Below are 14,389 nucleotides of genomic sequence, written 5' to 3' on the forward strand. Positions count from 1 at the left end.
AAAAAAAAAAAATCCTGTTCCCTTTAGACATGTTATACAGCCCAGTGCTTTTTATAAAGCACAGGCACTAGGATACAGCTTTTTATGACAGAGGTGGAGATATAAAGATGTGATAGTGGCTTAACAACCACTTTAAACCAGTTAAGGAAAACTGCACTGGTTACTGATATCGCTTTAAAGAGTGTCACTTTGGTGAGGTACTAATCCCAGAGCTCCTAAAAGTCCTTAACTGGGCGATTGAAGGAGGTAATTCTCCTGCTTCTATGAGAGAATCTAATGTAATAGTGTTGCCAAAGGAAAACAAGGACCCTCTTGCCCCTTCATCATATAGACCTATCTCCCTGTTGAACCTGGACGTAAAGATCCTAGCTAAGGTCTTGGCGAATAGATTGAACAGAGTGATAGGGAAAATTACTCACCCTGACCAATCTGGATTTATTCCTGGGAGATCTACAAATATAAGACGGGTTTTCTTGAACCTTCAGATACCCGTGGATGGAGATGGCCAGAGGGCTGTTTTATCCTTGGGCGCTGCTAAAGCCTTTGATTCACTAGAGTGGAGATACTTGTGGAGAGTCTTGAGAGAATATAAGGTGGGCCCGGTATTTATAAAATGGGTTAAAATGTTATATAGATGTCCGGAAGCAAGGATTAGTGTCAACAACGAAAGCTCGGCTGGGATCCGATTGAAGAGAGGCACGAGGCAGTGGTGTCCCCTGTCCCCCCTCTAGTTCGCTATGGCGATCGAGCCTTTGGCTATATCCCTAAGATCAAATAAGAGGATAAAAGGTTTTAGGAGAGGGGAGGAAGAAGAAAAAGTAGTATTATTCGCAGATGATCTCCTTCTGCTTCTTGGAGACGCTCAGCATTCAATAGGGGAAGTGATGTATAGAATTACCAATTTTGGACATCTTGGGGGTCTAAAAAATAAACTGGGATAAATCCTGTATATTGCCTATAGACCCATTAGACAGCCCCCTACCATGTGAAGCTGCACATATTCAGATAGTGAGTAAGATGAAATACCTGGGTATCTGTATCTCTAAAGATCCTAAGCAATATGTGATAAATAACTTGGTTCCACTGCTAGCCAAATTTAAACAAAAAATTAAGATCTGGAAGAAACTACCACTCTCAGTAGCGGGTAGATGCAATCTTGTTAAAATGATTCTCTTACCGCAACTTCTCTATGTACTGCATAATTCTCCAGTATGGATATATAAGGACTGGTTCCATAAGATAGATTCCATATTTAGAGAATTAATGTGGAAGGGGGGGACGAGCACGTATTGGGTTAAAGACTCTGCAACTTCCAAGTAACAGGGGGGGACTTGTGCTTCCACATCCATTTAATTACTTCATAGCAGCCCAGCTACAACACCTGGCCGGAGAGGAAGGGGAGGGAGGGGGGTGGAAAAAGGGATCTCCCCTCGAACAATTCCTCGGAAGACCACTAGTAGTAGCATTAGAGGCAGGGGCATTCATCCGGGATGTTCCTACCTTAGGTTTAATGATTAAGGTGTGGGAGACAACCAAAAGAATACTAGGCTATGGGGGATTTACGGAATACTCCCCCTTATGGGCAAATAATAAGCTGGAAGAGGTTCTAAAAATAGGACAAGTAAGGGAATGGGAAAATAGGGGTATACACTTTGTTCATCAGATATATAAGGAGGGCAGAATGAAACAATTCCAAGAGCTAAGGAATCAGTTTTTAATTCCGAAAAAATCCTTTTTTAGATACTTGCAGATCAGACATGCTTTGAATAAACAGTTCCAGGGGACAGTGATGGTATGGAGTGAGATACCCGTAATAGAGGATGTATTGCGAGCAAAATCAGGGAAAGGTTTAATCTCTAAGGTGTATGTGGAGCTGTGTAATAAATCCCAGGAAAAAAAACAGGGTAAAAAAAAAAAAAACAGGAAAAATGGGAATCCGATGTGGGTGACATCTCGGAAGACCAATGGGAGAGAATCCTTGAGGTGGCACCATGGGTGTCCATTTCTCTATCTCAAAAGTTTTCACATCTACTTTTACTGTATAGAGCGTATTATACCCCTAAGAGGTTGGCGCAATTTGGTAGAAGGAGTGATGCAGCTTGCCCTAGATGTGGAAGGACAGAAGGAGACATGATCCACATGTTTTGGAGATGTCCCAAGCTACATCGGTATTGGAGGGGAGGTTGTGATGATAATTAGTGGGGTTTTTGAGATGGTAGTAGAAATGGAACCAAAGGGATGTGTGTTGGGATGGATCAAGGGGAGTAGTGACCCTAAGGATAGTAATTTAGCCAAAGTAAGGTGTCTCTTTCAGGCTAGGAAACTTATAGCCCAGAATTGGCAATCAGCCACACCCCCTACGAGCGGAGAGTGGGTGCAAAATATGAATAGGGTTATCCTTAAAGAGAGAGAGTGGCGTACATGAGACAAGGGGGTATTAAAAAATTTGATAAGATATGGAGGGAATGGTATGTAAAAATGATGAATGAAGGTATCTCTTAGTAAGAAGGAAGTATGATGAATGGGAGTGTATGAGTGGGGAAGGTGATGAATGTAGGAAGGGAAGGTTGGGTGGGGGATATGTAAACTGGTATTATGTTGCTATTGGCTTTTTATTGGAAGATTGTATGAGTTGTTTTGAATTGAAAAAGAAATTAATAAAGATATAAAGTTTAAAAAAAAAAAAAAAAAGTGTCACTTTGCCCACAGATGCTCACACCTGCAATCATTTCCTGCCACTGTATCCTCCATTGCAGTTGGCACCAAAATATCCAGTGCCAAAGCCTGAAGAGCGCAGCAACATCACCACTATCATGTAGCAGTGCTCCAGTGACTGGCCGCTAGGCCCAACCAGTGATATAGGAGTAGGCCACATGCTACCCAAAACTTGCCACAATAAGTGTCATTAAATCCACCTCAAATCTGAGCAGCCCATGTGACTCATATGTGGGTGTATACAAAGTGGTAAATGACAGCCCACATCCTCCCTCCCCCATGTCCACTAACCAGCTAAAACACAATGGGGGCGGCATATACTTCTAGATTGTAAGTTCTAACGAGTAGGGTCCGCTGATCCCTCCTGTATTGACTTGTACTGCCTGTCCCCATGTTGTAAAGCTGCTCAAACTGTTGGCGCTATACAAATCCTGTATAATAAATATCAAATGTAGATTAATAGAGGCTGGAGGGGTGTAACACAGCCCGTGACTGTCAGAAATCCGCCCACACCATGATATTGCCACAAAATAAAGATTTAATTTCAAATATATATTTGTATGACAATTTAAAACAGTTTATTGATATGAATGATTTCATTTTACTCTGTATTCCAAGGACATGTGACCAGAAGATGACTAATAGCTCCTCCTGCTTATGTTTAACTGCAGACAGGCTGGGAAAGATCTGGGTCTTGTGACCACTGTATATTGATTAGGAAAAGGGTACTTAGATTTTTATTTTTTATTAAAATTGCAGTCTACCATGCACATATAGAAATAAAAAAGGGGCAATGCAAAATAAACAGTGTGTTTAGTATCACTTTAACCACTTAAGGCCTGCCCACTGCATATATACTGCGGCAGGGCAGCCTTAAAAATTGTGCCTGTACGTTGTTTCGTGCACGAGAAACTGCGGGCGGGCGCACGTTTCTCAGAGGCAGATCGAAGATCTGACAGTGTAAAAGCAGATCCCCGTTCTGAGAGGAGAGTACAGCGAGAGTGTCTGTTCCTAGTTATCAGAAACAGCGATCTCTCTGTAATCCCAGTCATTTCCTTCCCCCACAGGAAGAAACACCTCCCTAGGACACTTAACCCCTTGATTCCCCCTAGTGTTAACCCCTTCCCTGCAAGTGTCATTTATACAGTGATCAGGGGATATTTTTAAGCTCTGATCACTGCAATAATGTCACTGGTCCCAAAAAAAAGTGGGAACGACTGCGCAATTGTCAAAGTAATGCAGTGCTGTATTTTCAGCTTAAAGTGGTTATAAACCCTCACATACTCGGCGAAAAGCCTTGGGTGATACACAGACCGAAAAAAAATCCTGCTACATAGGTTTTACTTGTTACCTGAAGTCTTCTCTCCAACCCTTTAAAGTGATAAAATCCTTATGCATCTGAGAGTAGTACAGAGAAGGAAACAGAGAACTGCAGTTACAGCTCTGAGACACTGTATGATAAATGATTGAAGAAATGGACACACCTCCCCCTCCACATAGGCAGAGGAACAAAAGAACACACAGCTGTATTTCCAATAGACAGGTCGGGGATCTGCGAGACCCGAGCCATCGGCGGTGTTCGATGGCTCGGGTCTCAGTGCAGGTGGCAGGGGACCGATACTGCATCCACCCAAGCATAAACATAGATCAAAATACCGTAACAGTGTTATAACGTACCACTATTTCTGGGTATGTAGTGATTTAAGTCAGGGCTTGACAAATTTGCTTGGAATCTAGGAGCCAGGTCCGTGACAGCGATCTGGACCTGTCCCTGGCCTGACATGGAGACGAGTGAGGGGAAGATAGTGCCGAGCGCCCCCCCTCCTGTCTCCAAGTCATTGCCCATAGCTTAGAGGGACATTTTATTTATTTATATTTTTCAAATGACAATTGTTTTTTTTAATTGCATTTTAGTGTAAATATGAGATCTGAGGTCTCTGACCCCAATTCCATATTTAAGAGGACCTGTCATGCTTTTTTCTATTACAAGGGATTTTTACATTACTTGTAATAGGAATAAAAGTGACACAATTTTTTTTTTTTTTAAAAAGAACAGTGAAAAAAAATAAAAATAAAAGTTAAAATAAGAAAAAATAAATAATTTTAAACGCACCATGTCCCACCAAGCTTGCGTGCAGAAGCGAACGCATTTGTGAGTAGCGCCCGCTTATGAAAGCGGTGTTCAAACCACACATGCGAGGTATCGCCATGATCGGTAGAGTGAGAGCAATAATTCTAACCCTAGACCTCCTCTGTAACTCAAAACGTGCAACCTGTAGAATCTTTTAAACGTCGCCTATGGAGATTTTAAAGAGTAAAAGTTTGTCGCCATTCCACGAGCGGGCGCAATTTTGAAGCGTGACATGTTGGGTATCAATTTACTCGGCGTATCATTATCTTTCACAATAAAAAAAAAATAAAATTGGGCTAACTTTACTGTTGTCTTTTTTTTATTATTATTATTTATATATAATGTTTAGGGGTTCTAAGTAAAGGGAAGAAGATAGGCGGGCAGTGAAAATAGGCTCCATTAGCATTGCTGGTTGTCATACCAACAGCCACCACAAGAGGGCGCCAAATTCCAGAAGGAACCATAGGACCGCAGAAGGCCTCAAAGCCGTGGCGGCCTCAATTACCGGCGGCGCGGCCCGACGCGATCACGCCGGGGGTGTCCACGGAGACAGGATACCCCCAGCAAATGCTACCTGGCGCCCGGGTTTTGTCGAGCCCTCCTTTAAGTCTCCTGCAAAAATAGTGGACAGCTATTTTATTGCCTGCTCTCTATGTGCCCCAAAGATTGGGTACTAAGCTTAACTACTGGTGTATATTTACAATACTATAATTTCTATGGACTGACTCTAGCGGATAGTAATGGAATGTTGACTGAAAGTGTAGCTATGCTTGCATGGCAATTTTAACTTTAGAGCCTGCTGTACATGATCTACTGGCTGAGAACAGTAAACTTTTGGCATTAATCACTTTATAGTAATCGGTTACATGGGGGGGGGGGGGGGGGGTCGTAATTTTTTTTTTTTTTGCAGCACAGCATACTTATACTTGCAATGTCTCATCCCTTTTAAAGAAAATAAAAAAAATCCTAAGTGGAGACAGGACGACAGCCAAGTGATTTTCAGGACACTAAACATGGTGCACTCATGATCCGATGTTAGTACAGCGATCTCCCCCCACTGAGCTATTGTGCTCTGACAGAGGGATGCGCCCTATTTTTTCTAACCACACCAAACCCCATGTAACAAAACCTTTCAAATTCAGTGTGTGAATGGGGCCATAAGAAAGCATTGTCTGAGATTAGCTGCAGTAGATAACTTGATCTATTTGCAGCTAAAAGCTGAATTCTATCTGCCTGTGTTAAAGGGGCTTTAGAGTAGATGTCAGAACAATCCTATCAGCTATGCAACTGTTTGTAGGGGATAAAAAGCTTTACTGTGCCCCCAGCCCAGAGCAGTGGAAAAAAATAAAAATAAATGTTCTTGGTATATAAATGATTAGGTTTATCAAACAAAATACTGGTCTATACTGTATACTACAGTTAACCACTTGCCGACCGCCTCACGCCGATGTACGTCGGCAGAATGGCACGGGCAGGCATAAGCACGTAGATGTACGTGATTTGCCTCCCGCGGGTCGGGGGCCCGATCGGGCCCCCGCCCGGTGCCTGCGGCGGTCGGTTTTCGTTCGGGAGCGATCCCGGACGAGGGGACGGCCATTCATTCATGGCCACCCCCTCGCGATCGCTCCCGACGAATGGAAATCCCCGGTGACATCACTTCCTCTCCTGTAATGTAAACACAGGAGAGGAAGTGATGTATTCTCTCCTCCGTGTCGGTATTTTTCGTTCCGACACGGAGGAGAGCGGATCAGTGAGTTGCACCAACACATCCCACACACAGTAGAACATGCCAGGCACACTCACACCCCCCCTTTACCCCCCGATCACCCCCCCAATTACCCCTGCCCCCCAGTCACAGTGACACCAATGTCATTTTTTTTTTTTTTTTTTTTTTTTTTTGCATTGGTGTCATTTGTGACTGTAATAACTGTTAGGGCAGTTAGGGTTAGCCCCCTTTAGTTCTAATGTACCCCCCTAACCCCCCCAATAAAGGTTTAACCCCGTGATCACCCCCCGTCGCCAGTGTCACTAAGGCTGGGTTCACATTGCAGCGGTTTATGAGAACGAATGTGATTCGCACCGCACTGCAGTGCAAATCACATCCGATCTCTGTGCGATTCGAGTTCAGCCATTCGCCGCACCCGCCGCACCCGCCACACCCGCCGCACCCGCCGCAAATTCGCACGGGACCCTTTTTTTGGCCCGCAGCAGAATCGGATCGCATGGGTGTTCACACCATGCGATCCGAGTTTGCAGATCGCACTGCGATATGCGAACTGATCTGGGGGTGTCAGTAACATTTCACTGACACTCCCAGCAGTTCGCATAGGGCAGTGTGAACTGCCGCCGGGAGGCATGCGATGCGGGAACCCGCCGCGGATTCGCGGCGTTTCCGCATCGCTCCAGTGTGAACCCAGCCTAATAAGCGATCATTTTTCTGATCGCCGTATTAGTGTCACAGGTGACGCTAGTTAGGCAGGTAGGTATTTAGGTTCGCCGCAGCTTTTTATAGCGCTAGGGACCCCCATATACTACCGCATAAAGCCCCCTGATTGCCCCCTAGTTAACCCTTTCACCAGTGATCACCATATAACTGTTACAGGTGACGCTGGTTGGTTAGTTATTTTTTTATAGTTTCAGGGCACCCGCCATTTATTACCTAATAAAGGTTTAACCCCCTGATCACCCGGCAGGTGTCATTTGTGACTAATAACTGTTAGGGCAGTTAGGGTTAGCCCCCTTTAGTTCTAAGGTACCCCCCTAACCCCCCCAATAAAGGTTTAACCCCGTGATCACCCCCCGTCGCCAGTGTCACTAAGGCTGGGTTCACATTGCAGCGGTTTATGAGAACGGATGTGATTCGCACCGCACTGCAGTGCAAATCACATCCGATCTCTGTGCGATTCGAGTTCAGCTATACAGATAGTATGGCTGAATTCGTGTCGCACCCGCCGCACCCGCCGCAAACTCGCACGGGACCCTTTTTTTGGTCCGCAGCAGAATCGGATCGCATGGGTGTTCACACCATGCGATCCAAGTTTGCAGATCGCACTGCGATATGCGAACTGATCTGGGGGTGTCATTAACATTTCACTGACACTCCCAGCAGTTCGCATAGGGCAGTGTGAACTGCCGCCGGGAGGCATGCGATGCGGGAACCCGCCGCGCATTCGTGGCGTTCCCGCATCGCTCCAGTGTGAACCCAGCCTAATAAGCGATCGTTTTTCTGATCGCTGTATTAGTGTCACAGGTGACGCTAGTTAGGCAGGTAGGTATTTAGGTTCGCCGCAGCTTTTTATAGCGCCAGGGACCCCCATATACTACCGCATAAAGCCCCCTGATTGCCCCCTAGTTAACCCTTTCACCAGTGATCACCATATAACTGTTACAGGTGACGCTGGTTGGTTAGTTATTTTTTTATAGTTTCAGGGCACCCGCCATTTATTACCTAGTCTCACTAGTGTACCCCTAAATTTAGGGGTGTCTACTTTCTAAAATGGGGTCATTTGGGGGGGGGGGTTTGTGCCATCTTGGCATTTTATGGCCTTCAAAACTGTAACGCCCTTAGAAAGCCTGAAGGCGGTGCTTGGTTTTTGGGGCCCCGTACGCGGCTAGGCTCCCAAAAAGTCCCACATATGTGGTATCCCCGTACTCAGGAGAAGCAGCAGAATTTATTTTGGGGTGTCATTTCACATATGCCCATGGCATGCGTGAGCAATATATCATTTAGTGACAACTTTGTGAAAAAAAAAAAAAGTTTGTAATTTTCCCGCAACTTGTGGCAAAATATAAAATATTCCATGGACTCAACATGCCTCTCAGCAAATAGCTTGGGGTGTCTACTTTCTAAAATGGGGTCATTTGTGGGGGTTTTGTGCCATCTTGGCATTTTATGGCCTTCAAAACTGTAATAGGTAGTGAGAAGTGAACTCAAAAAATTACGCCCTTAGAAAGCCTGAAGGCGGTGCTTGGTTTTCGGGGCCCCGTACGCGGCTAGGCTCCCAAAAAGTCCCACATATGTGGTATCCCCGTACTCAGGAGAAGCAGCAGAATTTATTTTGGGGTGTCATTTCACATATGCCCATGGCATGCATGAGCAATATATCATTTAGTGACAACTTTGTGAAAAAAAAAAAAAAAAAAAAAAAGTTTGTAATTTTCCCGCAACTTGTGGCAAAATATAAAATATTCCATGGACTCAACATGCCTCTCAGCAAATAGCTTGGGGTGTCTACTTTCTAAAATGGGGTCATTTGTGGGGGTTTTGTGCCATCTTGGCATTTTATGGCCTTCAAAACTGTAATAGGTAGTGAGGCGTGAAATCAAAAATTTACGCCCTTAGAAAGCCTGAAGGCGGTGCTTGGTTTTCGGGGCCCTGTACGCGGCTAGGCTCCCAAAAAGTCCCACATATGTGGTATCCCCGTACTCAGGAGAAGCAGCAGAATTTATTTTGGGGTGTCATTTCACATACGCCCATAGCATGTGTGAGCAATATATCATTTAGTGACAACTTTGTGTAAAAAAAAAAAAAAAAAATTTTTTTTTTGTCATTATTCAATCGCTTGAGGCAAAAAAATAAAATATTCAATGGGCTCAACATGCCTCTTATCAATTTCCTTAGGGGGTCTACTTTCCAAAATGGGGTCATTTGGGGGGGTTTTGTACTGCCCTGTCATTTTAGCACCTCAAGAAATGAGATAGGCAGTCGTAAACTAAAAGCTGCGTAAATTCCAGAAAACGTACCTTAGTTTGTAGATGTGACAACTTTTGCGCAAACCAATAAATATACAATTATTGACTTTTTTTTTACCAAAGACATGTGGCTGAATACATTTTGTCCTAAATGTATGACTAAAATTGAGTTTATTGGATTTTTCTAATAACAAAAAGTAGAAAATATCATTTTTTTTCAAAATTTGCGGTCTTTTTACGTTTATATCGCAAAAAATAAAAATCGCAGAGGCAATCAAATACCATCAAAAGAAAGCTCTATTTGTGGGAAGAAAAGGACGCAAATTTTGTTTGGGTACAACATTGCATGACCGCGCAATTACCAGTTAAAGCAGCGCAGTGCCAAAGTGTAAAAAGACCTCTGGTCATTTACCAGCAAAATGGTCCGGTCTGAAAGTGGTTAAGATAACCTTTTTCATGCAAAATAACTTGCAAGACTGGATAGTCTCTGAAAAGGGTGTGGAACAACAAGAAAGGCAAACACAATACACTTCCTTACATGACTAGACTAGTAATTACGCAGAATTGATCCTAATGTAGTTAACATCTGCTGTTTGCAGTTCAGTTAACAACACAAGCATGACAGCAATAATGTACAAGACATTCTTCAAATAAAGAGAAAACATGTGGAGCCAGAAAACGTCCAGCTTTGATTATGCAATCCTCTCAATCAGGAACATCTGCTATTGATTTTGGAAACTTTTAAAGCATTTTTTACAACTGCTACAGTTTATGTTCTGTTGCATCTGGGACCTTTCCATTAAATCTTTTTTGAAAAAAAATAAAATCAAGAAAAAGCATACAAAACAAACTAAAAATACAAAATGGTGTTAACTTGCAGTTTACATACATCAAGAGTTGTTTATTTTCAACAATGTTTACTCATCTAGAACCGGAAGAGAACAGACTTGGCTAAAACGTTGCTACGTTCTCCTTTGTAGGATCCTGCATGTTCAAGATTGTGTTATGTCTATCAAAGCCGGAAGACTGAGGAAGGAAACTGGTGGTGCTCTACCCAATGTGTACTTTCTGATTAACGAGCTACAGGCATTAATCGAGAAAACCTTCATATATGTGCAAAATGTTTATAAGATGCGATCTGAACAGCCATTAATGTCAGGGGATCAAAACAATGACAAAATTAGCAAGATTTACAAAAACTTTGATTCAAACTATTTATAATAAATATGGCAATGCATCCATTTATGACAATTATTTTTAAAAAATACCTAGAAGATTACAAACTCAGTCAGTAGCCCCAAACCCAGGTCTTCCTATAGAAATGCGCACTTTTGGTAGATTGCCCGGAAGCCTTCTGGGATGTGAGATGAGGATATCCTTAGGGCTTCAACTAACGATTATTTTCATAATCAATTAGGTGGTCGATTTTTTTTTTAAGGTGATTAATGAAAACAAAGTGTGGCGTATAATTTAGTTAATATGTAAATAAAAAAAAGACAATTTATTCTAAATATTTGAATGCAGTGGTAAATATAAAATAACCAACTATATGGTTAGGGAGCAAAATATTGAATCCACTTTGAGAATAAAAGACAGAAGAGATAGTGTATAAACTATTAGAGGAGATATACTATTAAAGGGTGAATCTGGTAAACATCAGACTCGGAGATCACTTTTTTTTGAAGGAAGACCTTGTTTAATTAAAAAAAAAAAAAAAAAAGTAATTTTAAGAACGTTCATTCGATTTTCTAATCGTTAGTGGGGTCAAACTGACGTTCATTTTCAACCACAGTGATGGTAAAATTTGGAAATAGAAAACTTCTTGGTCAAAAGAAATTTTCAGACAGTGTATGTGGTTTTCGATCAGAAATTACATTCATTTTAAAAAGAGAATGTTAAAAACAAGTAAAAATTTCAAACATTCTTTCATTCAGCGAATGTACAAAGATTTTTTTGTCTGAAAATAGATCAGTGTGGCCAGCATAAGGCTCGGTACACACCTATGCAGGTTGCTTTAGATGCGTTTCTGCAGTGCTTTTTGCTGTGCGTTTAGATTTTTGCACACGTGATTTTGCTGCGATTTGTTTTTTAGCATTTTTTTTTGGCCAATTTCTTGTTTGGCAGATTAAAAGACACAAATTGCAGAAAATACACATTACATGATTTTATGCAGCTTCTTCATTGAAGTATATTGAACCAAAAAAGCACGTTCTGCATAAAAAAAAAAAAAGTCCCTGACTCTTTCCAAATATGCAGCGGCTGAAAAAAAGCATAGATGTGACCATGTCCCATAAGAAACCATGTAAATGAACTGTAGTGCGTTTCTGAAAAAAGCACTAAAAAAAACACAGAGGTGTGAACCAGGTCTAAGACGTTTAGTAACATAATGGGGTTTAAAAAAACTAAAATTAGCCCTTTATAGTACAAAGAGCAAATTGCTACAGTAAATATTACTTTCACGGTTCTACAGTAAACAAATGTAGTGATTATCTGCTTTTTTGTACTATAAAGTATTCATTTGTTTACTGTAGAACTGTGAAAGTAATATTTACTGTAGCAATTTGCTCTTTGTACTATAAAGGGCTAATTTTAGTTTTTTTAAACCCCATTATGTTACTGGCCAATTAATTGATTATGAAAATAGTAATCAATTTCATAATCGATTAGTTGTCGATTTGTTTTTTTCAGCCCTAGATATCCCAGAAGACTGTAGGTCATTCTTGGCATGGCAAGAAACCCAGAAGTGAGGGTCTCTTACAATGAAGAAAACAGGACTTAAAACAATAAATAAGTGTGTGAAATGGGAAGAGGGGGCTTTAATATTAGGGAATGTGGGTCTGTCTTATTTTGGCCAAATACTGCTGATCAAAGCTCACAGATAATTTGCAATTGGTCTGATTATAAAACCAACTACTCTTTCATGTCTGACAGACCAGCATGAACAGCTAATGCCCCAAAAAACATCAGATTTCATTCAATCCAGCAGAAACATGACTGAGACAGTCATCTATGGGCACTCCTGGTTGGACTGTTGAACAGATCTTGTAATGTCCCTTTTGGTCAGCAAACAATGCAAGCAAGTCAACATATTCCAGGTTCAGCCTAAAATACAACAAACTGTCTTAAGCTTAGAACCATTGTGGTCACCTTACTTGATATAGAGGGGAATCAAATGCAGCCCCTGACAAACAGCTGCAAATAACTCTCAGTGAATGTAATGCTACGGACAACTGTCAGACTGTGCCCCATGCTACAGGAGTTGTTGGGAGACATTACTTGAGACTGCTAGAAATCCCTGCTATTTACTAAAGTCCCTTTACAAATGACATTTGATCTTTTTCTTAGCAAAATCTAAATTTAAAACATCAAAGGGGAGAAACAAAAAAACAGAAAAGTGATGGAAAGCACAGAAATAAGACAATGTGGAAGAAATAAACCAATTAACGACTAAGGGCGTGTCTAAGAAAATATTTTTCTTCATTGACCTAGGTAAAGCAAGCCGTATGATAAAATATTTTCTTATCTTCATCCACAGATTGAAGGAAAGAAAATCACTTGATTCTCCCATCAATACAGTCGTGGTCCCCCCCACCCCCAGCTATTGTGTTCTGACAGAGGGAGGTTTTAATGCAGAATCTCAAACTGTTCTCCAGCTGTTGCGAAACTACAATTCCCATGAGGCATTGCAAGGCTGACAGTTACAAGCATGACTCCCACAGGCAGAGGCATGATGGGACTTGTAGTTTTGCAATAGCTGGAGGGCCACCAGTTTGAGTCCCCTGGTTTACTGGATCAACTTGAGTACAGCCAGCTTGCCCACAGATGGATTAAAATTTAGGCAGTTCCTGCTAAACCAGACTAATTTGTTATCTACATCCAGCCTAAGGCACATACAGACTATTGTCTGCAGTGGCCCCTGGGGACACACAGTAGTGCTGGCTATAGGAACACAAATAAAAGATAAACGTATTACTCTATTCACACAAGTGAGGTGGATAGAGGAATCCCCCTGATGGAATATTGTCTTCTGGCAGCGACACCGGCTGCCGGGGACACCGATCTCTGGCTGTCGATTGCCTAATGTTTTCCAGCATTTCTCCCCAACCGAAATAATGTCTTGGGCTGAGTGGGAACGGGCACACACCGATTGGATGTCTGGCCTGTGTGGTGGATGTACACACCCGGCGGGCCCTGTGTTCCGATATATAGGTGTGCTGGGCGCGGCCGCCCGTAGGCCAGGTACAGCACTGACATCCACCACCCCCCATACATATATGTATGTATGTCGGCCTCATTCACCTCCCGGAATACTCACCGTACACAGAACGGGACACACAGGAGGCTAGCTGTTCTCTTCTCACACACAGACGGAATCACCTCACAACCGCGACCAACACCCCTCACAGACACTCCTCCACACAGTCACTTCCGCATTACAAGCCACGGGGAGCGGATGGAGCGAACCACTCCGCCCGGAGGGGTCACCGAATCCCCCCACAAGGATTATGCCACTTCTACGAGGCATCGGAGCTGGTCTGTAAAGTGTTTACTGCAAGTGTACTGCACACATGTAATACAAGTTAACATATAAAATACTGGACGTTTGAAGATTGAACCGGGCTTCCCCCAGGTATAAGGTTGGTACATTCCACATCAGAGGGCGGGACACATTCCAGCGGGGGTGACGTCTATGAGACAGCGGCTGACATATGTCCTTGTATGGAAGCGGAGCCTGAGATCTCGCGGGAGTTGGACTTGCAGAGTGTGAACGTGATATGCCAGCCCGGTGTAGTGTGTGTGATGTGATGGAGGTGTGTGTATATGTGTGTGATATGATGGAGGAGTGTGTGT

General features: G+C 42.6%; 1 protein-coding gene across 2 annotated transcripts in view; it reads right to left on the reverse strand.

Moving 5' to 3' along the window:
* LOC143997091 (myosin regulatory light chain RLC-A) overlaps positions 1–14,015 on the reverse strand; it is a 37,135-nt gene extending 23,120 nt beyond the window's left edge. Inside the window, exon 1 of one of the 2 annotated variants that reach the window (XM_077492518.1) lies at positions 13,854–14,015. The gene's annotated coding sequence lies outside the window, so the exon portion shown is untranslated. The remainder of the gene's footprint in view (positions 1–13,853) is intronic. The other variant, XM_077492519.1, reaches the window with a different exon arrangement.
* Positions 14,016–14,389: the final 374 nt, after the last annotated feature.

The sequence above is a fragment of the Lithobates pipiens genome, unplaced genomic scaffold (genome assembly GCF_037356315.1).
Source record: "Lithobates pipiens isolate NorthernLeopardFrog02 unplaced genomic scaffold, aLitPip1_a1.2 Scaffold_19, whole genome shotgun sequence".
In the NCBI taxonomy this organism is placed as follows: Eukaryota; Metazoa; Chordata; class Amphibia; order Anura; family Ranidae; genus Lithobates; species Lithobates pipiens.